The sequence below is a fragment of the Chrysochloris asiatica genome, unplaced genomic scaffold, assembly GCF_000296735.1.
Source record: "Chrysochloris asiatica unplaced genomic scaffold, ChrAsi1.0 scaffold00224, whole genome shotgun sequence".
Classification (NCBI taxonomy): Eukaryota; Metazoa; Chordata; class Mammalia; order Afrosoricida; family Chrysochloridae; genus Chrysochloris; species Chrysochloris asiatica.
In genome coordinates, this window is record NW_006408742.1 from 1738509 (window position 1) to 1763326 (window position 24818).

The 24818-nt window shown below is 39.6% G+C and overlaps 1 pseudogene; it reads left to right on the forward strand.

Moving 5' to 3' along the window:
• The window catches only part of LOC102833860, a 141793-nt pseudogene that overhangs the window by 9184 nt on the left and 107791 nt on the right, over nucleotides 1-24818 (forward strand).

Genomic DNA, 24818 nt, shown 5'->3' on the forward strand with positions numbered 1-24818 from the left:
TATGAGACAAATTGATTGCAAAAGACTTCCCTGAAGTGTTGAAGAGCAAAGAGGTCAGTTTGAGGACTAAGTTGTGCTTGACCCAAGCCATGGTATTTTCAATTGCCTCATACACATATGAAAGCTGGACAATGAATAAGGAAGACAGTAGAAGAATTGATGCATTCAAGTTATGATGTTGCTGAAGAATATTGAAAGTGCTATGAACTCTCAGAAAAATAAGCAAATCTGTTTTGGAAGAAGTGTGACTGGATTGCTCCTTAGAAATGATGACGGGGAGACTTTGTCTCATTGACTTTGGACATAATATCAGGAGGGACCTGTCCCTAGAGAAGGACATCATGCTTGGTGAAGTGGAGGAACTCCTGTTGCATGACAGAATGTTAAATATTATTCTCTAACTTAGTGATTACATATGAAGTTTTTGTTGGTGTGATCTCTCAGTGCTGCGAGCCTCTGCCAATCTTTCAGAGACCGTGACTGGGGCTGTGTGAGACTGTGGGCACTTTCAAACTCCTTGTGGAACAGCTGCAAGTCCATTCACGATTTCTCCCCATCCACTTTCTTTTCAAACCTATAGAGGATGATTATCCTCCTTGGAGGTTCATGCTTATTGTGTGGTAGCTTCTGATTTATACCTTTCTTGTTCAGACAGATTTTTTTCCTCCCCCACTACAGTTTCCCTCCAAAATACGATGAATAAATATCATCTACATTGAATTTTTTTAAACATACCCTCCTGAAAACCCATTCCCACCCCTTAACCGTCTGGGAGGCCAGTCTCTGACTATATTTTCCTTAGGCTAATTCAAATTTCCCTTTGTTGTAGAAACATTAAATCTTTTTTTTTTTTCAAACAGCCTTAAGTCTTTAGATCAAACTTTAATGTGAGGTGTGAACAAATGCTGATGACAAGGAGTGGAGAAACCAGGAGGAGGACAGAAAGGCTTTATGACAGTGAGTCTAAGCAGAGGGCACGACGAGTCTGTGCGAAGGAAAAGGAGAGAGAGAAGATGGGATGAGGGCTTGGGAAAAATTATACAAGAGCAAATTATCAGAGTTCAAAGTAAGAAAATATTAGAAAAGAGAAAAAATGGGTGTGATGAAAATAACTTAAGTGGATGATTTGACTAGGCTTTTCAAAACCTGAGAGCCATTCCTAAGAGGTTACATTCAGGGAACAAATACATAGCGTTGATAAAAGGAGCCCTGGTGGCACTGTGATTAAGCACTGACATGCTAACTGAAAACTGATCAGTACACACTCACCAGCTGCTCCCCTGGAGAAAGGTGTGACAGTTTGCAGCCATAAAGATTGTTGTTGTTAGGGTGCTGTTGAGTAGATTTCGACTCAGGGTGACCCTATGTACAACAGAATGAAACACTGCCCAGTCCTACTCCATCCTCACAATTGTTATCCTTGAGCACGCTGCTGCTGCCACTGTATCTAGCTACCTCTTTGGGGACCATCCTCTTTTTAACTGACCCTCCACTTTAGCAAGTATTATGTCCTTCTCCAAGGACTGGTCCCTCCTAATAATATTCTATAGGTATGGGAAATGAAGTCTCACCATGCTGTCCTTTAAGGAACATTCTGGTTGTACTTCTTCCAAGACAAATTTGTTTGCTTTTCTGACAGCCCATGGTACATTCAGTATTCTTTCTCAACACCATAATTCAAAGACATCAGTTCTTTTTTGGTCTTCCTTATTCATTGTCCAACTTTCACACACATATGAGGTTATTGAAAATTCTATGGCTTGGGTCAGGCCTACCTTAGTCCTCAAGATGACTTAAAGATTACCCCCTTGGAAGCCCTATAGGGAAAGTTCTACTCTCTTATAGGGTCATTATGGTCATATTCAACTCGATAACAGGATAGTTTTGACTTTGGTTTGTTGTTGTTGTTATGTGCTGTCAAGTCAATTCCAACTCCTAGGGACCCTGTATAGGGTTTCTGAGAAGCAGCTGGTGGGTTTGAGCTGCAAAATTTGTGGTTCAAACCAACCTTGTTGCCCAGTGCTTATTCTACAGAACCATACCAGGACAAGTTGGTTCTGACTTTATGACCCTATAGACAACAGAACAAAAGGATGCATGATCCTTTGTCATCCTCACAAGCTTTTGAGTCCATTGCTGCCGTCATTGTACCAGTACATCACCTTGAGGATGTTCCTCTTTGATGACCCTGTGCATTACCAAGTATGCTATACCTCTCTAGGAACTTGTCCCTCTTGATAACATGTTCAAAGTATGTGAGATGAAGTGTCACCATCCTGGCTTCTCAGGACCATTCTGGCTGTACTTATTCCAAGACAGATTTGTTTGTTCTTCTGGCTCGTGGTACATTAAATATTCTTTGTCAACACCATAATTCAAAGACATCAATTCTGTATTGGTCTTCCTTATTCAAAGTCCAGCTTTCACATGGCTTGGGTCAGATGCACCCCCAAATCTTCGACAACTTCAATATTTTATCCATTTTTCATGATGTTATTTCTGGGCCAGTTGTGAGTATTTTTGTTTTCTTTACATTGAGGTGCAATATTCCATACTAAAGGCTGTAGTCTTTAATCTTCATCAGTGAATGCTCCAAGTCCTCTTCACTTTGAATAAGCAAGGTTGTATCATCTGCATATCACAGGTTGTTAATGAGTCTTCCTCTGATCCTGATACCTAGTTCTTCTTTATATGGTTCAATTTCTTGGATTAATTGCTCAGCATATAGTATAAATAAGTATGGTGAAAAGTTATAACCCCTACTGCATACCTTTCCTGATTTTAAACCATTTAGTATCTCCTTGTTCTATTTTAAACACTGCCTCTTGTTCTATGTACAGTTTCCTCATAAGCAAAATTAAGTGCTCTGGAATTCCTGTTCTTCACAATGTTACCCATAGTTTGTTATGATTCACACAGTCCAATGCCTTTGAATAGTCAATAAAACACAAGTAAACATCTTTCTGTGATTTTTCTGCTTTCAGTCAAGATCCATCTGACAGCTGCAATGATATCCCTCATTGTACCTCTTCTTCTGAATTTAGCTTGAATTTCTGGCAACTCCTTGTCGATGCATTGTTGTAACCAATTTTTAAATTACCTTAAGCAAAATCTCACTTGCATGTGATTTTAATCATATTATTTGATGATTTCTTTGTTCCACTAGGTTACTTTTTTTTTTTTTGCTAAAATATGCAGTGGTTGAGTGATGTGTCCATGAAGTGTTTAATAGTCTTTTTTTTTTTTTTTTTGGAATGGGTACAAATATCTCTTTCAATTGGTTGACCAGGTAGCTATCTTCTAAATTTTTTGGTATAGATGAATAGGGATGGCCTCCAGAGCTGTATCAATTTGTTGAAACATTCCTTCAAATCCCAGAGCCTTGTTTTTTGCCAATATACCTTCAGTGCAACTTGGACTTCTTCCTTCAATACCAGTAGTTCTTGATCATTTGCCACCTTTTTGAAATAGTTGAACATCAACCTATTCTTTTTGGTCCAGTGACTCTGTGATTTATTTCCATCTTCTCTTTTTTCCTTTTATTTTTTTATTGTATTTTAGTTCTTCCTTTTTATTTATTTATTTTAAAGTTTTTTTGTGTGAATTAAGTGAAAGTTTACAGGGCACATTATCAGTTTTACATTCAACAAATCATGTACTTTTGATTATAATCCCCACCATAGTTTGTACCATCAGTTAACAGTATTTTTCTCTATTCATTTTTACCACTTTTTTTTTTTAAAACACTCAGGCATATATAATAATTTACGCCACCAAAATTTACGCCATATTCTGCAAGTCTGCCTCCTGGTCACCAGCTCCCAGGCCCTTTCTTTCCATGAATCTAGAGTCCTCAGCTGCACCCTCTCTCCATGTCCCCATCTCTGCTTCCACCTCTTGTGTTGCTGCTTCTCTGGATAAGGTCCCGCATTTCGCTTGTGCTCATCTCCCTTGATGGTCCTAGCATCCTTTGTTTCTGGACTGTAAGATGAACTACTCCCATGTTTTTGTTACAAAACTTCTACCTTTATAATTGTGACAGTCACAATTAGTCATGAAAACAATTACTCACTACTGAATCATAAGAATCTTATGCTCGTCTCTTTTTACCAGACCCATCTAGACAAGATGAAAACTATTCAGTGGTGACTCTATTTTCCCCAACATACTCTTAAACTAAACTCCCTCTTGAAACCTTGTAAGCCAGTCACTTCATGCCTTTGTTGCCCCCTCATTTTAGGTAGCCAATGTCTAAGTTGCCTGTCTATTTCCATCTTCTTTTAGTGCTTCCTGTATCTTTTAATATTTTGCCCATAGAATCATTCAATATTGCATCTTGAAGCTTGACTTTCTTTCTTGAGTTCTGTCAGCTTGAGAAATGCTGAACATATTCTTTCTTTTTGCTTTTCTAATTCCAGATCTTTGCATATTTCATTATAATACTTCCTCTTTTCAAGATGTCCTTTGAAAATTTTTATTTAGTTCTTTTACTTCATCATTTCTTACAGTCACTTTAGCTTCTCTACATATAAGAGCAAGTTTCAACACCCATTTTGGTCTTTTCTGCCTTATTAGTGACTTTTGCTTTTTTCGTGTCTGATTTCCTTGGTGTCATCCCATGACTCATATCTGGTCATAAATATTCAATGTGTCAAATATTTTCTTGAGTTGTTGTTGTTATTGTTAAGTGCCCTCAAGCCCTTCCCAAGTTATAATGACCTTGTTTAGAATTTCCAAGGAGTGAGTGATGGGTTTGAACCATCAACCTTGTGGTTAACAGTCCAGTGCTTATCCTACAGCACCACACCAGGACTCCATTCTTGAGATGGTCTACAAATTGAAGGTTATATTTTGGTTTGTGTTGAATTGTTTTAATTTTCTTCAGCTTCAGGCTGGCATTGCATATGAACAGGTGCTGGTCTTTTCTGCTGTCAGTCCGTGGCTTTGTTCAGACTGATTTTATTGAGCATCTTCATGATTTCAACAGATGTAATTAATTTGAATCCTGTGTGTATTCCATCTGGCAAGGTCCATGTGTATAATTGTAGTTTATGTTGTTGAAAAAATAAATTTGCAATGAATAAGTCACTGGTCTTGCCAAACTCTATCATGCGATCTCCAGCATCATTTTTATCATCTAAGCCATATTTTCCAACTTCCTCTTTGTTTCCAACTTTTGCATTCCAATAACCAGAGCATCTAATACATCTTGATTACATGTTTGATCAATTTCAGGCTGCAGAAGTTGGTAGAATTCTACAATTTCATCATTTTTTACATTAGTGGTTGGTGTATAAACTTAAATAATAGTTGTATTAACTTGTCTACCTCGTATGTGTATATATTATTCTAGCACAGATAGCATTGCACTTCAAGATAGTTCTTGAAATGCTCTTCTTGACAAAAAATGTGACAACTTACTCTTCAATTTGTCATTCACTGCATAGTAAGCTGTATGATTATCTCATTTAAAATGGCCAATAGTGTCCATTTCAGCTCACTAATGCCTAGAATGTTGATCTTTAGTTGTTCCATATTTCACAACTTCCAATTTCCCTAGATTCATGATTCATGGATGCCATGCTTTGATTATTAATGTATGTTTACAGCTGTTTATTCTCATTTTAAGTCATGTCTCATCAGTAACTGAAGTTCCCAAAAGCTTTGTCCCAACAACAGCATGAAGGCTGACTCTACTTTAAGGAGGCAGCTCTTCCCCAGTGGTATTTTCAGGGTCTTCAATCTGAGGGACTTTTTTTCTGGCATTATACCAACAATGTTCCGCTACTATCCACATGTTTTCAGTGGCTAATTTTTCATAAGTGTTCTATCTTTCTTTGGTTCCTAGTCTGTCTTAGTCTGGAAGCTCCACTGAAACCTGTTGACCCTATTGGTAATGCCATCCAGCATCACACCAACATACAAATCACCATAGTACGACAAACTGGAGGACAAGTGGTGGGATTTTGGTTTAGGGTTAATAAATTGAGTATATATGTTAATTTTTCTGACTTTGAGTCATTCTATAGATTTGAATTGATCATTTATTCATGGATTTTCTGCATTATTAAAAAACAATGTTGATCCTCCTGGGTTTGGCTGGTAATATGTGTGAGAACTAGCCTTTATATAATATTTGGCAAATAATAAGCATTTAGTAAAGTGCACTGGGTTGAATAGTGTCCCTCCAAAACCCATGCCCATCCAGAACATGTGTATTTGACTTTATTTGGAAATAGGGCCTTTGCAAATGCGATCAAATTAAGATGAGGTCACGTTGAATTGTTGTTGTTAAGTGCTGTTGAGTAGTTTCTGACTCAGAGTGGCCCTGTATAGGGTTTCTAAGGAGTGGCTGGTGAACTTGAACCACTGATCATGTGGTTCAAACCAGTTCAACGCATTAATCCATAATGTCACACCAGACCTCCCAAGTTAAGATGAAGTCACACTGGATTAGGGTGACCCTAAATCCAATGGCTAGTATTCTTATAAGAAGAGGGACATTGAGATACAAAGAGTAATACACAAAAATGAGAATGCCATGTGATAATGGAAGCAGATTGGAGTGACAAAACACAGTTCGCATCAGAAGAAGAAAGGAATGCACAGAGACACTGTATCAAAAAAAAAAAAAAAATTGGTCGATGTTCAACCATTTCAGGAAATAGTATATGAGGGTAAGTACAAAAGTATTACTACCAGGGTTCCAATTCTTATACTCATTGTTTATTCCAAATAGAAAATATTTAAGTCTATCTCTGCAATTCAATGGCTGGCAAATTTTCAATAATACATTATCTGTCTTAGTCTCGTCATTGTGTATTCAAATAAAATGTCAAGTCAAAACAGTGGATCCCAAATGAATTGGCTGAATCAGTTAAATTCAAGGCAGAAGGGTCAGCTCTGAAGGTTTAGGTAACTGTTTTTGGAAATTTCTTTTAAAAATTGAAAACTACATCGGTGAGAAAAAGACAAATATAGTTTTGCCAAGGGATTTTTTTCTCATCACTTCAATGCACCTGTTTATTCTTTAAGCATAGCAAGGGGTGTCCAATGAGAATTTCATTGGGAAATTGTACCCCATCCATCTTACAATCCTGATCTTGCCCCTTCAGACTTCTTTTTGTTCCCAAAACTCAAAGGACATTTATAAGGAACAAGGCTTAAGTTCTTGGAGGATGTCAAAACTTCTGTTTTGAATTGGTGTAAATAGAAGAGTGCAGAATTCTTCAAGGAAATGTTAGAGAGATGGAAATATAGCCTTCAGAAGTATACAGACTTAGGTGGAGACTATGTCAAGTAACAATGACTTCACATTTTGATATTTTTATTTAATCAAAGTTTCTATGATTCTGTAGCAATACTTTTTGACTTACCCTTGTGTGCTCAAGACCCGATGGTATTGAAGGAAGAAGCTCAAACTGCACTGGAGGGCTTGGAGAAAATCAAGACTCCAGGAATTGATGGAATATCAAGTGAGATGCTTGAACAAACTAATACAATGCTGGAAGTACAATGTAGTTTATTAAAACCCTATGTTTACCTGGTCAGTGGGCTAGAAAGCACCTGTATTTGTGCCCATTCCATAGGAAGGTGATCCAATACAATGCAGAAATTATTGAACACTATCATTAGTACCACTGAAAATCTAAATACCCTGCTGGTATTTGGATACTGAGGCATAGATTCCAACATCACAATAACATGGAAGCCACTACAGTAGGGCAAACTAATGGTGGCTGGTAGACTTAGAGGTCCCTGATAAATGTTTGTTGAATTAATGAAAGCATAAAGAAAAAAAGAAGGGAGGGAAAAAGCCATTGACAGAGACAAAGTTATCATAAATCTAAAAGGTAAAAGGCAAACACTTAATAATTCTGACAATCTGGTATTTAATGAGCTGAACTTAACTTTTTTCTTTTTTAACTTTTTATTGTGAATTGAGTGAAGGTTTACAGAGCAGATCAGCAGTTTTACATTCAACAAATCATATACTTTGCTTTATTACATGGTTGCAATCCCCTCCATATACTAACAGTTAACAGCATTTACCTCTATTCACTTTAACTATTGCATTCCTCCCTGTATCTCCCACTACCTTCGTCTTTCCTCTGTCAACCTCCCTCTTGTTGTATATTGCCTGCCCTGTCACCCATGTTAACATGTGTCTACCCTCTATCTCCACCACTCATCTGTCAGTTTGTCGTACTGTGGTGGCTTGTGAGTTGCTGTGATTCTGAAAGTTATGCCACTGGTATTTTAAATACCAGCAGGGTTGCCCATGGTGGACAGGTTTCAGATGAGCTTCCGACGAAGACAGACTAGTAATAAAGAGTGACGAACTACTTCCAAATATTTAGTCACTGAAAACCTTATGAATAGCAGAGAAACACTGTCAGATATAGTGACAGAAAATGAGCCCCTCAGGTTGAAAGGCACTCAGAATGCAACTGGGGAAGAGCTGCCTCCTCAAAGTAGAGTTGGCTGTGATGATGCGAATGGAGTAAAGCCTGTGGGAGAAAAGCCCGCGGGACCTTCATTTGCTGATGGGGCACAACTCAAAATGAAGAGAAAGAGCTGTAAACGTCCATTGAAAATCAGAACATGGAATGTACGAAGTATGAATCTGGGAAAATTGGAAGTTGTCAAAAATAAAATGGAACGCATAAACATTAATATCTTAGGCATTAATGAGCTGAAATGGACTGGTATTGGCCATTTTGAATCTGATGACCATATGGTTTACTATGTCGGCAACGACAAATTGAAGAGGAATGGTGTTACATTCATCATCAAAAAGAACATATCCTGATAAGTCATGAGGTACAACACTGTCTGTGATAGGATAATATCCATGAGCCTACAAGGAAGCCCAGTTAATACCACTATTATTCAAATTCACGCACCAACCACTAAAGCCAGTGAGGATGAAATAGATGAGTTCTACCAACTTCTTCAATGAAATTGATCAAACATGCAATGTTTGATTGAAATGCAAAGGTTGGGAGCAAAGAGGAAGGATCAGCAGTTGGAAAATATGGCCTTGGTGATAGAAATGATGCTGGAGAATGCATGATAGAATTCTGCAAAATCAGTGATTTGTTCACTTCAAATACCTTCTTTAGACAGCATAAGAGACGACTATACACATGGACCTCACCAGATGGAATACATAGAAATTAAATTGACTACATCTGTGAGAAAGAGATGATGGAAAAGCTCCATATCATCAGTGAAAACAAGGCCAGGGGCAGACTGTGGAACAGACCATCAATTACTCATATGTAAATTCAAACTGAAGCTGAAGAAAATGAAAACAAGTCCACGAGAGCCAAAATATGACCTTGAATATATCCTACCTGAATTTAGAGATCATCTGAAGGACAGATTTGATACATTAAACACTAAAGACTGAAGACCAGAAGAGTTGTGGGATGACATCAAGATCATCATACATAAAGAAAGCAAAAAGTCATTAAAAAGACAAGAAAGAAGGAAAAGGTCAAATTGGATGTCAGAAGAAACACTGAAACTTGCTCTCCGGCATAGAGATGCTAAAGCAAATGGAAGAAATGAGGAGGTCCAAGAGCTGAACAGAAAATTTCAAAGGTCAGCTTGAGAAGATAAAGCCAAATATTACAACAAAATGTGCAAAGATCTGGAATCAGAAAACCTAAAAGGAAGAACACGCTCAGCATTTCTCAAGCTGGGGGAACTGAAGAAAAAATTCAAGCCTCAACTTTCGTTACTTAAAGATTCTCTGGGCAAAGTATTGAATGATGCAGAAAGCATCAAGAGAAGATGGAAGGAATACATAGAGTCACTGTACCAAAAGGAAATGGTTAATGTTCAACCATTTCAAGAGGTAGCATAAGATCAAGAGCCAATGATACTGAAGGAGGAAGTGCAAGGTGCATTGAAGGAATGGGCAAAGAACAAAGCACAAGGAACCGATGGAATACAAATTGAAATCTTTCAAGAAAGTGAGGCGACACAAGAGGCATTCACTCATCTCTGCCAAGAAATTTGGAAGACAACTATCTGGCCCACTGGTTTAAAGAGATCCGTATTTGTGCCCATTCCAAAGAGTGGTGACCCAATGGAATGCAGAAATCATTGGACAATCTCTTTGATATCCCATGTGAGTAAAGTTTTACGAAAGGTAATACAGAAATGGATGCAAGCATACATTGACAGAGAACTTCCAGAAGTTCAAGCCGGATTCAGAAGAGGCTGTGGAATGAGGGATATCATTGCTTATGTCCAATGGATCTTGGCTGAAAGCAGAGAATATAAAATAGATGTTTACCTGTGTTTTATTGACTATGCAAAGACTTTCAATTGTGTGGATCATAATAAGCTATGGACAACATTGCGAAGTATAAGTATTTTGGAACACTTAATTGTGCTCATGAGGAATCTGTACCTAGACCAAGAGGCAGTGGTTCAAACAGAACATGGAAACTCTGAATGGTTTAAAATTAAGAAAGGTGTGTGAAAAGGTTGTATTCTTTCACCATACTTATTCAACCTGTATGCTGAGCAAATAATATGAGAAGCTGGGTTCTATGAAGAAAAACATGGCATCCGGACTGGAGGAAGACTCATTGACAACCTGCGATATGCAGATGTGACAACCTTGCTTGCTGAAAATGAAGAGGACTTAAAACATTTAATGATGAAGATCAAAGAGGACAGCCTTCGATATGATTACATCTCAATCTAAAGAAAATAAAAATCCTCACCATTGGACCAATAAACAACATTTTTATCAAGGGAGAAAAGATTGAAGTTGTCAAGGACTTCATTCTTCTCGGATCAACTATCAACACTCACGGAAGCAGCAGTCAAGAGATCAAACGACGTATTGCATTAGGCAAATCTGTTGCACAAGACCTTTTTAAAGTGTTGAAGAGCAGAGATGCCAGCTTGAGGACTAAGGTGTGACTGACCCAAGCCATGGTATTTTCAATAACCTCATATGCATGCGAAAGCTGAACAGTGAATAATGAAGACCATAGAAGAATTGATAACTTTTGAGTCATGGTGTTGGAGGAGAATATTGAAAGTGCCATGGACTGCCAAAAGAGCCAATAGATCCATTTTGGAAGAAGTGCAGCCAAAGTGCTCCTTGGAGGCCAGATGGTCAAACTTTGTCTCTCATACTTCAGACATATTGTCAGGAGGGACCAGTCGCTGGAGAAGGATATCATGTTTGATAAGGTGGAGGGTCAGAGAAAAAGAGGAAGACCCCCAACGAGAAGGATTGGCCAAGTGGCAGCCTTGATGGACTCCAGCGTGGCAACTGTAGTGAGGTTGGCCCAGAATCCTGCAGTGTTTCATTTTGCTGTGCATAGGGTAGCTATGAGTCAGTACTGACTCAGTGGCACCTAATAACAACAACAAACCCTCTCTCCCATGAATTATTTCCCCTCCACCTCCATACCCCTCTTACTTAACTACCATTGTTGTTGTTAAGTACTGTCCAGTTGGTTGGTTTTCTTTTATCAACAAAACTTTTTATTAACTTTTTACAACATTGGTCTCATACAATGTTTGTCCTTTTGTGACTGGCTAATTTCACTTAACATAATATCCTCCAGTTTCAACCATGCTGAGAGGTGTTTCACTGATTCATTATTATTCTTCAACATTTAGTAGTATTCCATTGTGTGTATGTACCAAAGTTTGTTTAACCATTCTTCCGTTGTTGGGCATATAGGCTGTCTCTATCTTTTTGATATGTCTCTTGTAGACAGCATGTTGAAGGATCCTGTTTTCTTATCCATTCTGCTGTTTATGTCTCTTGACTGGTATATTTAATCAATTTACAATCAATATCATTATCAATAGATATGAATTGATTCTAGCAATTTTTCTGTGTTTTTTTGTGGTGCTGCTGGATTCTTTGTTCCACATAATTTTCTTTGCTGAGTTCATTGTGTTTGTGGGTTTTCTATTCATTTATATTTCTCTTTTGTTAATCTTTACTAAATCTTTCTGATTTTCTTCTTTTTTATTTTGATGTGCAGGTTTATTAATTTTCTTTGAGGTTACCTTGTAATTTTTTTTTTTCTGCTTGAAACTGTCTTATCTTGAAGTCTACTTGACTTCCTTGATGTTTGGGAGTTCTGTATCTACATTACTCCCTCTTTTGCTTTGTGGTTGACTTCATTATACATTGATATCTCTGGTTCCCTCTTTTCAATCTTGTAGGTTTGTTTTACTTTACATACGTCTATATCTGGATTGAGTTCTAGGTGGTGTTATCATGAATGGTAATCTCTGGTTGCTGTCTGCTGTTGTTGGTTCTCAGTCCAAAGAACACTCTTTAGCATTTTTTGTAAAGTTGGTCTGGTGTTTAGGAATTCCTTTAATTTCTGTTAATCAGGAAATGTCCTAATTTTGCCATGGCTTTTGAGGGACAGCTTTTCAGGGTATATAACTCTTGGTTGGCAATATTTTTCTTTCAGAGCTTGTGTATGTCTTTCCATTGCCTTCTGGCCTGCATGACTTAGAGCTTAGTCTTCTTGATTCTCCTTTGTAGGTACCTTATCATGTTTTCTAAGCTGCTCTTGGGATTCTTTCCTTCTCTTTGATTTTGGGAAGTTTGATTATGATATGACTTGGTGATTTTCTTTGGGGATCTACCCTGTTTGTGGTTTGTTCACATTCTTGTATGCTTATCTTGTCATTTTTTATGATGTTAGGGATGTTTTCTTCCAACAACTCTTCAACAATTTCCTCTGTGCTTGTTTCTTTCTGTTCTAGAACAATGATCACCCGTATGTTGTTCCTCTTCATGGTGTCCCACATAACTCTTAGACATTCTTTGAACTTTTTCATTCTTTTTTCTGATTGTTCTTACTAGCATACTAGCATTGAGAGATTTCTCTTCAAGCTAACTAGTTCAGACTTCAATTGCTTTGCACCTATTGTTTTGCTCTTTCAATATATTGTCCATTTCTGAGATTTTAGGATTAATCTTCTGAATTTCTAATTGTAGGTTTTGTTTTGTTTTAAAATTTGCATTTATTTTGTTTGTTAGTTCTTACAGTGGTTTCCTGAGTTCTTCTAAATTTTTTTATTGTATTCTCCTTGCTTTCCTCTATCTACCAATCCTTTGAAGATACCTAATTATCATTCACTTAAATTATTTTTTCAGTTAGTTTCATTACTTTTTCTTCCTCAGAATTGAATTCTGGCTCTGCATCCTGGTCATTTGTTTGAAACATTGTCTCTTGTTTCTTTGTGTATGCTAAAATTGTCTGTTGTCTCTGGGGATTTGTGGGGCTGTTGTATTTATGAAAACAAACAGTGCAGCTGTTGGCTCTGCAAAGGAAAAATCTCAGGGCAGAAGGGGGTGAGGGGGGCTTGCAATTTAAGGAGCTCATGGGGTAATTGTAGAAGGGATGTGACAGCAGAGTTTCTGTCCCTAGATGGACTTTTATGTCCCTAATTCCTATTGGCCTCAGTGTTATCTATTTCAGGGCACTCAATCTGGAAGTAGTTCACGGGGATCCTTTATGGAACTGGTTTCAGTGTCTGTTAGGACCACAGGGAAGTTGGGGGCAGGGTGACTGGTTAAATGCTGATCTTGTGGCTCTGTTGGTTTTGTAGGTCTTGAACCGAGCCCACCTGAATGCAGCCACCAAAGCAGCACAGCTGGCCCACACCTCACACTGGTGTCCCTCCCAACTACATGGCTCCAAACTCCTGGAGAGCAGGGTCTGCACTAGGGATGGATAAGGGTGGAAGCTAGCCACACTTCTGGTCACCAGTGTAGAATGGGGGGAAAGCAGAAATTACATCTTGCCTGTCATCCAAATGAATCTGCTCTGCCAGACATCTTTCCGCTGCCAAAGCTGCTCACAGGATGGTAAAGCTGTGTCTGCCCAGCTGTTCACCAGCCAGTCTCCCTTTCTCACTATCCCTGCTTGGCCTCTCCTCCCATCAAGCACTCCATCCAACTCTCTAACCTTCCCTTTGAAGCTCAGGGTACCGGAATTTTCATCTATGTCTGTTTTATTTTGTCTCTTATACCTTTTTTGTAGAGAGTATATGTAGTGTACCTGCCTTGTCCGCCATCTTGCCAGAAGTCCCCTGAATTGAACTTTTAATATATGATTTATGTAAATAGTAATCAAAGTTTGCAAGAGTGCCTGAATTTTGGGCCTCTGCTTATCTTTTCAAAAAAGGCAGTCTAACATGAGGGAAAGAACATAGGCTTTAAATTAGGTATTCAATCTCTCTGTGTCTTGGTTTCTTTGTTCAAAGCAATGATAATACCCATTTAGGAAAAGTATTGTGCTGAGCACTTCTAGAAGTCATCTTATTAAGATGGTATTTAATTATTTAAATTAAATAAAATCATTTGTATGTAAAATACCCAATGGAACACAGTTGCTGTCAAGGAGATGTTAACTCAAGGCGACCTTATTCTTAACACAGATGAATGTTGTCTAGTCTTGTGCTTTTCTCATGATTGTTGGTACATTTGAATATATTTGAGCCCTTTGTTGTAGCTATTGTATCCATCCATGTCATAGAGGGTCTCCCTTATATTTGCTTATCCTTTACTTTACCAAACATGATGTCTTTTCCTAGTGATTAGTCTTCCCTGATGATGCGTCTCAAGTAAGCAAGATGTAGTCTCTCCATCCTCGATTCTGAGGAACAGTCTGACTGTACTTTCTCCAAGAGGAATTTGTATGTTCTCCTGGCAGTCCGTCAATATTCTTTGCCAACACCACAATTTAAATATGTCAATTCTTCTACCATCTTCCTGCTTTTGCATACATATGACAAAGGATTCCCTTCTTTAGTCTCTTAAGAACTTGGGGATCTCTGAATTGTCAAGCACAATGGAAACAATTGTGTTGAAAATTGTTATAAAAAACTTAGATTTACAGTTGCAAATAATAGTGTCGAGGGCTGAGAGGCCTATTCTAATCTTGACTTTCTCCCAGTGAATTGCTGTGTATCCTTGGACAAGTCTCTCCTAGTAAAACCTGGGATTGGATGGTGGTGAATAAGGGTCCTGCCCCACAACTATATTATAACCCATAGCCAGTGAGCCAATACCAATTCATAATGACCCTAAAGGACAGAGTAGAATTGCCCCATAGGGTTTCTGAGGCTGTAATTCTTTACAGAAATAGACTGTCTCATCTTTCTTTCATGGAATGGCTTGCGGGATCCATTGGCAACCTTATGATATTAGCAGTGCCACCAGGGTTGTTTTCCACTTTGTCATATTATGATCTTGTTCTACAAAATGCCCTTCTGAGAACCTGACCAACTCCGCTCAGTTGCTCTTAACAGTGTGCCTACAAAGTGGATGCTACCTTTGTCTCCGGTACCGGCATCCTATGAGACAGTCCATGGCAGATATACTGTGAGGTTGACCAGGAAGAAGAAGCTGTTGCAATCTGCTGCAGTGTAATGCAAAACAGATCCAGCCTTAGCTTCCACCAACACCAGGGAAGTTGACTTCATTGTAAAAACCACCTTGTCAACGACAGGACTGGGTGATTAATGGCTCTTTAATCCCAAAGCAGAATACCTGACAAAATATGCTTGGGCCAAAAAGGCAGAACAAACCTAATTAGCCTGGTCGACCCACTCACAAGGTGTGGGTTGCTAAGGATCCCAGCAGCTTGGAAAGGAAGCCTCTCTCTGCCTTATCCCTTTTAGGTCTGTGAAAGAATCAAGTGGCCACAAAGGGGAAGAGACTCCATTAAAAGGAGGGGGCTGGCCAATGAATAAACATGTAGGTTACCATGTTGATATTTCTCTGAATGCTGTTCTGAAGTGGGGTGTTTGCGGCCTTGGAGGCCAGCGCCCCCGGTATTGTGCTGGGGGAGGGACTGGCCATTTGAAGTCAAGGTGAGGACATACTGGGGGCAGATGGAACCTGCTTTGTTTGTGAAAGAGTTTTTCTGCTATTTATGCTAATGAGTGGGAAACACTTCTCAAGCATTTCAGATGATTCTGTAATGAGGCCTAGCAGAATGTGCCAACATTGTTGGCCTAGGACAATCTTAAACTCCCACTCCTCACATTAGCAGCCCCTTTCTTTACATGAAGGCCCTTGGAGGGTGAAAGAGGACAATGAAGGAAGAGCGAAAACATCACAAAGAGAGGCTTTTGTTTCGCATTCCTTTGAACCCTCTCAAAAGCCCAGTTTCAAGGGGTGTGTTGGGCCTGCCTTTCAATGTTACTGAACCCAGAATCCCCTGTTGTTTAGCAACATAGAAAGCTGACCTTAATTGACTCCACTTCTGAGCAGGCTTTGTAAATCACTCTGCCCTAGAGTGAAATTTCCTTATGGGATCTGTATGTGATCTATAGAACAGTCATACTCGGACACCAACGTGCCAGTACAGTATCCATGTCTTCGCATGTATGATTCACTTATACAGACATTCTTTAGTTTAATTCTCACAGGACCTCTTGATTCGAAATCATTCTTCCCACTTTACAGATAAGCCAACTGAGACTCAGAGGAATTAAGTGGCTGCCTGCTCAGAGCCACACAGCAAGAAAGAGACAGAACTTTGACTAGAACTTAGATCTCCCTGAGTCTTTCCACTAGATCACAGTTGTTCCACGGCTTATAGATTGTGTGTGTGTGTGTATGTGTGTGTGTGTGTGAAAGAGATTTTCAGTTCTGAGTTTCTTTAAACTATTGTTTCTTGGAGAAAGAAAAGCATCCTAGCATTTTGCATTTCCCCCTTAACTTCTGGTCATGATAACATTTCCTTAGTAAGATCTCCTTCTACCGTACTCTGGCTGTGTCCAGCTGGTTGATGCCCTCCCCTGCCTTCCTCACTTTTAAGAATCGCCCAGTCATAAATGCATAGTTTTCAAGGGGCAGCACTGGGAATTCCTTCTCTGAGCCTCATCAGTTTCAGTGAGGTAAGAGGTTCTCCTTAGAACTCATCTAGAAATCTGGCTACAGCTCAGGTCTGAGAGACATGCCCCTACCCTTAAAGTCTCTGTTGTGGTTTGTGAGTAGTTGCCATCTAGTTGATTCCAATTCTTGGCAACCTGTATGTACGCAGTAGTAGAACTGCTTCCTGGAGACTTTAGGCTGTGATCTGGCAGCAGATCTCCAGGTCTGTCTTCTGAGACTCCTCTGGCCAACCTTTCAGCTAGTAGTAGAGGGTGTAACCATTTGCACAACTTAGGCACTAGTCATAATGAAAGCTGGCTTTGATTTCTTACCTGTGCAGTTGCAAAAGTATTCCATGCTTGGCTTAATCCTTTGCTATAGCTTTCTTGACATTTTAAATAATTTTATCTTTGAACTCATGTTTTGTAAGCAAATTCAACTAACCAAGGAAGCCTGTGTATAAACAGTGAAGATATATGCGGGGGCTTTAAAGAAAGTTCATGGAAAAATTCCGTTATCTTTTCATTCCATTCTTAACATGAACTTTTTGAATCCCTCTCATATACATACAATTTGCATGTCTACCAAAGTTACCACGTACACACTGTTCACATATAGCACAGAATTCCAGTGGATCTACAGTGCATGGAAGTTCAGCCAGAATCAAAGTGAAGTAAGTGTGCTGTGTAATCAGGGCCCTGAGAGGTCATCATTTTCATTCAAATCCTAAGTTGCTTCAAATGTAGAAAGAAGACAATGACATTCTAAGAAGCATGAGTGTGCAAAGAACCCCATCACATCCTTTTTAACTCATGTTGGTTCCTTCTGTTAATAACAGTCAACCACTTATGCTGAAAATGACACTGATGCAGAAGCAAGCATACAACAACCCATAGTTCCTTTTACTTTCAGTAAGCCTCATCAGTAAGTCAAAGGTATTGAGTTAGTAGAAATATGTGTATTAAGAAATGAAACAGACATAGTTACCTGTGTACAGTGTTATCATTTTCTGACAAGGATGAAAACCATATGCATATGTTGTTGTTACATGCTGTTGAGTCGATTCTGACCATATGACCCTGTATAGGGTTTCCAAGGAGCAGCTGGTGAGCTTGAACCACCGACCTTGCAGTTCAAATGACTTTGCAGTCTGACGCATTAGACCACAGCGCCACACCAGGACTCCCTACAAATTCTGTAATTTTGGTGATTCCACATAGGAGTTAGGGTGCTTAGTAATACTGGCATTGTACAATTTTAAGATGAACTGTTACATTCATGCTAATAACAAAAATGTTTAATTTCTTCTGATTTAGAAAGGCATTAAATAGCAAATGAAAACTACCAAGACAGTTTGAGAGAGTGTGTGGAAAAAAGGGGACAACTGTATTTTAGGATCTTTCATGGTACTCTCATTCTGCTTATTTGTAAAACAAGGAGTTTAGCAGTTTTGTCTTATACAGGAGCCTGCAAGTTAGGTAGCCAGTCCTGTTTCTGGCAGCAAACCTACAGAAAGGGATATTATTTTTTTAAAATAGCAACAACAACAAACTTTTGTGATTGCATCTCTCCTGAGTAACACAAATAGAAAGTGCTGTCAGTGAGGCTGTGCATTTTCTCATAAGTGAGTCCAGTGTGGTGTGAGGCATGATGGACTGGGCATACCTCCCTTGGCAAATACTAGCTATGTGGGTATGGATCCAACACTTGTTCCTAGCTTCTGTGTCTCTAATCTGCAAAAAAGGATATAACACAAACTTTACCTACTTGTCAGGGATTCCTGTAAAATAACCTAAGTGTTTTGAAAAGTGTTACATATATAAAAATTATTTTATCATTTTTATTATTAAAGAACTGCAAGACAGATGTCCTAAACATTACTGTCTTTGTTCCATCTGAGTTACAAAGTAATTTTAAACAAATTTCCACCAAATTTGCATTAAAAATTTGTTTAAAAAATAAATCCATTAATAACTGTTTGGAAACTAGTAAGGGAGTTCAATATATTGATAACTTTTTTATTCTCTTGTAATAAGTTGTTGTTGTGAAGTGCTATAGAGTCAGTTCCAACTCATAGTGACCCTGTATAGGGTTTCTGAGGAGCAGGTGGTAGGTTTGAACTATCAGACTTGCGGTTCACAGTCGAGTGTTGATCCTACAGCACCACACAATAATGTAGCATACATCAAAGTTTTTAAAGGCCAAAGGTGTTTGGTCAAAGTAAGGCAGTTTTACGTTATAGGGGGAAAAAGGCAGAATATAAAATTGTTTATACAGTATTCTATGATTACACAGTTGTCAGACCTGTGCATAGAAAAATGACAAGGAAATAAACCAAAAGCCTAGCAATCAGAAAAATAAACAACGTGTCATAGAAGACAAATGAATTGAGCCATAGTCATGCTGGCACTATCATAACATGCCCTACTGTTTTTATCACACAGTTTAGATAACTTCTGAGTTAAAATATATCTTTTCGAATTTTACAGCTGCACAGGCTGAATGAGACTCATCCTCACAGGGTAGCTGGATCCTCTCCCACTGTTCTGTGGGGTGGGCTTAGGTTGTCTGACCAGCTCCCCAGCACACCAGTACCAGCCCCAAACTGGTAGAGCAGGCAGCACCTAAGTGTTATTGAACACTGACGGATGGATTCATCATTTAGTACTTATTTCTCCTTCTAGACTGCAAACATCTAGAAGACGGAAGCCTCATCAAATGAATCTCTCCCCCACATAGAACCTAGAGTGCCCACAATGATGTGGATAGGATCATGTGAATCATAAGGTTTTCACTGCTTGATTTTTGCAAGTACACTGCCAGGCTTTTCTTTCTAGTCTGTCTTAGTCTGAAACACACATGTCTCCACCGACAGACAGGTGGTGACTGATCATGAGGTGCATAGATTGGCTGGTCTTCTGGTATAGGATAAGTACTGGATCACAAGGTCAGTGGTTCAAATCCACCAGCTGCTCTTCGGAAATCCTATACAGGGTTGCTGTGAGTCAGAACTGACTCGATGCTACTTAACAACAACTTCAGCAGTGAAGGTGAAAATTCCACCACTGGCCCACCAATGCCTCTTGCACATAGTAGGCACTCAGTATAATGGAATTCAAATATTTTGAATATATTTCACTGATGGGCTAATACCCATTTTGCTGAGATACAAATTCTTCTTCTTGAAAGACCCTAGGCTGCCCTAGATCAGTCCCATTATATGCCGCTGGCGAGACAATTAGAGATGCAATTTGTGCTTTCTGAGTAAGATGTGGACATCATCAAGAAACTCTCAAATCCCAGGAACTCTTTCTTGTCTTGACTAAAGACCATACTTTTTTGACGACACTTGACCAATATCCACACTTTCATGTTTTGCAGTCTTGTTTAAAATGGCATTTAGAGTAGACCACTATCCTGTAACCCAGCAACCTATATATAACCTAGAGAGTTAAGGACCCCTGGTAGCACAGTGCATTACTAACTGGGCTGTTAACTGCAAGGTTAGTAGCTTAAATTTACTAGTCATTCCACAAAAGAAAGATGAGGCTTTCTGCTCCCATAAAGATTTGTTGTTGTTGTTATATACTGTTGAGTCAGTTCCGACTCATAACAACTCTGTATATGGTTTCCAACGAGTGACTAATGAGTTTGAAACACCCACCTGGCAGTTGAAAGTGACCTTGCGGTCTAGTGCTTATCCAACAGTGCCAAACAAGGAATTACAACCTGGAAAACCCTACACAGGGTTGCTATGAGTCGGAACGAACTTAGGGGCACACCACTTTAACCCAGTCATGGAAACATATACAAGAGTGCTCAAAGAAGCTGTATACATATTAGACTCAAATTGGAAACAATCCACATATCCATCAGCAGAGAAAAAAAGGTAAACAGATGGTACTATAGCCTTGGAATGGAATACTGCTCCGCAAAAAAAGCGGGGGAAAATGCAGGGGAGGAGGAGAGGGGAACAAAATACATGGATGAATCTCAAAAGCATCAAGCTAAGAAGTCAGACACAAAAGACTATATACTGTATGATTCCATTTATGTGTTGTTAAGAGCCATTGAGTCAGTTCTGACTCACAGCAACCCTATGTAGAGTTTTTGAGGAATGGCTGGTAGGTTTGAACTGCCAACCTTATGGTTAGCAGTCCAGTGCTTATCTTACAGCACCACACCAAAACTCCCATTTATGTGTAGTTCTAAACTAATAACTAATCAAAATTAAAATGGTGATTGCCTTTGAAAGAATGGGTTAACAAGACATGGAACACAAGGAAACTTTCTGGGGTGTTGAAAATGTTCTATTTTATTTACTGGTACAGTAATTGCATAGGTCACATTTATCAAAACTCTGAACTATACATTTAAATCTGTACTTTAAAAAAAAAAAACTTTTCATTGCAAACTGGACACATCAGAGACAATCAGTTTTCTCAGCAGATCAGTTTTCCATTCAACAGTTCATATACATTTTGTTTCATCTCATTGATTGCAATCACCTCAATGTAACATCACTTATCCCATGTCTTCACTGCTTCCATTCCTCCTTCTTTTCTAACCCTCTGAACTTTGTCTTCGGGTGAACGCTGTCCTTTTGATCTCGAAAGGTTAACTGTTCAAAGATATGTGTCTCCTTAGGGTTATTGTTCCCTGAGAGATCTGTCTGGGTGAATTCATTTCCAGACCTTAAGGGTAACTAAGGCCCATAGTCTTGCAGCCTCTGGCAGTTTATCTGACAAGTAAGCCTAGTCTTTTTATAGGAAAGAATCTGTACATTTTACTGTTTGCAAAATTAGCCTTTAATTAAATGCATACACACAACCCCACCCCTTATTATTTGGAGCTGAGATTTCTCAGTCTTTTCTTGGCTGGTTGTCTTCCGGATCAGTTTCCGGGAGGGGAGGTTGGGATTCCTGCAGCTGTGGTCACACTACAGATTGCCTAACACTGGCTGGGGCTCCCCAGCACACCGCCCATTTCTCATCCAGGCACTTTGCTGGCACTTCCCCAAGGCCCAGCTCTCCCTGGTCTCTTTCCTGGGGCCCACCCAATGGTCTTATCCTTTCCCCCCTTGATACTCCTTCAGATCTCAAACTCTCTCTGCCTTTTTTTCTTCTCCAAGCTAATCTTAAATTTTCCACCTATGCTTCAATGAACATAGATTCCAAACCCTCCCTTCCTCTGTGTAGTTTCCCTTCTCTGGATAGATTCCAGCTGCCCAGGATTCATGTAAAGAATCCTCCTTTGAACACTTTTGCTGACAAACTCCACTTCTATCTCCAAAGTGATGTCAGCAGGAGACAGACAATGAGCCTTTGTCTGAGAGACCCATCAGGTGAAATTTTGTTTTTGTTTTTGTTTTTAATGGAAAGGAGAAATGAAACTGTGGTGGGAATTCCACAAAGGCCCCTGTGAATGATTGACATACATTTAACCAGACAACGTATTTGTGTGATGCCAGGGGGCTGATGCATTAATAGATATAATTTGTAGGCTCCCAAGGAGAGGTTAAAGAGGAGAGCACAGATTCCTTTGAGCCGGCTTGGTGCTCCCCAGCCTTAATCAAGTTATCATATCAAGCCAGTGTCTCCTGGACCCCAGCTCTCTGTCTGAATGAGGAAAAAATTTGCAGACAAATTTCTAGCAGCAGGAAGTTGGTGCTCTCCTGTGAGGCTGGATGAAAAGTACCTGTAACCTTGTGGGCCTCCGTCCCACTCCTGCTGGGAGTTCAGTTCAAGTGAGCACCATGCTGAGTCCCTTATTTGATTACAGTTCTCTGGCCTTCTCTGGTGTAGGTAACCAATTCACCACTGTCCCCATCGCCTTCTCACTAAACAGAACACATTTGAGGCACTCTTTTGTGAAATAACAGGGAAGCTGGGTAGGCCCTGTGCTTGTGTGCGCGCACATGTGTGAGTATGTACAAGCATGTGAGGCAACACAGAGCTATGTATAAAGAGAGGAATGTTGTTTGTTAACAAATGTAGCACTGATTTATATTCACTCTCCTTAGTCACAGAATGGCTGAGTGGCAGCTCCAAATTTTCACAATCCAAAAAAAAACTACCTTGTCAATATGATTGTATTATTTGAAAGTACATACATATAATGAGCACTGGAAGTGTAGTGGGTTACAAATTGAGCTGCTAACTGCAAAGTCAGCGGTTTGAATCCACTATTCCAACCTCGGGAGAAAGATGAGGTTTTCCACTCCTGTAAAGATTTATAACCCCAGAAATCCTATGCAGAGTCGTTATGAGTCAGAACTGACTCCATCGCATATAACAACATACACAATGAGAGTATAAATTACTATTTTCTTTGTAACCTGTTCCCCACCACAGTATTCTTTGAGCTGGTGCTGATGGTTTGGTGGATTTGTGGCAAAGCATTTCACCTATTCATTACGTTGGAGTCCTAATGGAGGGCTGTAGGATAAGCACTGTAGTGAAAACCTCAAGGTAGGTGGTTCAAACCCACCAGCCACTCTCATACTGGGTTACTATGAGTCAGGACCGACTGAACTTAAGCAACAAATCATCACTGATAAGTGGACAAAAAAAGCATGGGGGTGTATGTTGTGAACACGTACCCATTCCAGGTTGTCTTTTTCCATTATATTACTTTTGTGTTGAGAAGCTCTGGTAACATAGTGGTTATGAATCAGGCTGCGTTTCCAAGGGAGAAAGATGAGACTTTCTGTTCCCGTAAAGATTTACAGCCTCGGAAACTCTGTACAGGGTCACTATGAGTCGGAACCGACTCCACTGAACACTACCACCACTTTGCTATTAAAAGCGTTTCTACAGGATGTTTCTTTCCTCTCCTAATTACAAGAAAGATAAAAAATAAAACAACAACAGAAAAAAACCTTTGTAAGATAATATTTTGTATGAATTTCATAAAATATCAGCCTACTAGAGAAAAAATAACGGTAATATCTTCTCATCTTCAGGTGCCAATGATATAGTTATAATCTGAGAATCTAGCCAGTGAGGCAATTTCAGATGAGCCTGTCTCTTGGGGAAGACTTGAGTCCTCACCGTAGGGGCTTTGAGAGTGCATAAGCTTTCAGAATGAAATTGGACTTGCAGAGTTGTCAAGACAGTGCTGGTAGGAAATGGAAGGAGTTATCATTCATCTATTCATTCTCAGCGGTAGAAAAAAAAAAAAAAAGAAATCACATCCTCCCAAACTCGAGATGCCTATTGATTTACCCTCTTTTAACAGGCTAGACACTTGAGAACGCAACTCGTTAGCGTTTTTATTGAGAAGAACGTCCATCCCAAGTTCCCACAGGGGCTTGGAAGTTAGAGGAGCAGGGAAAGGGGAGGGGCAAGAGGGAGGTTGGGAGCGGCTTTTATTTTGCACCATAAAGGCCTTCACAATGTCTGCTGGAATTTCAACGGTTAAAGAGACTTCTAGGCATAAAGGGGCGCTCAGGCTGTAATCGGGAAATAAATTTGATTTTCTCAACTCTTTGGCAGCTAGTGACAAAGGACCAGGTATGGAGCCAGCCAAGGCGTGTGTGATGCTTGCAGAAGGCGGCCTCTCGGCGGGGCCCCGCGGGTCCTGGAGGCACAAAGCAGTCCCGGGGCTGCCTTCCCCAGAGCCTCCAGTCCCCTGGCACTTTGGAGCTACCTTGCTGGCTTTCTCAGTTTGACCATCCGGCGAGGCCTGTGCAGACCTGAGGGGCTCAGATGCTGATACAAGTCTTTAAGGCTGAGTGCAGGAGACTGAGGATCAGGGACACCCCAATTTATCTTAAACCTGGACTCCAGAGGCCTTCCCTTGGGACCACAAGCTGAATAAATGAGACTCCTAAAGCTGAAATCAGCTCATTATGCAATGACTCCTAACCTCTTAAGGAGCTCTGGTAGCGTAGTGGTTACAAGTCAGTGCTACTGATTTC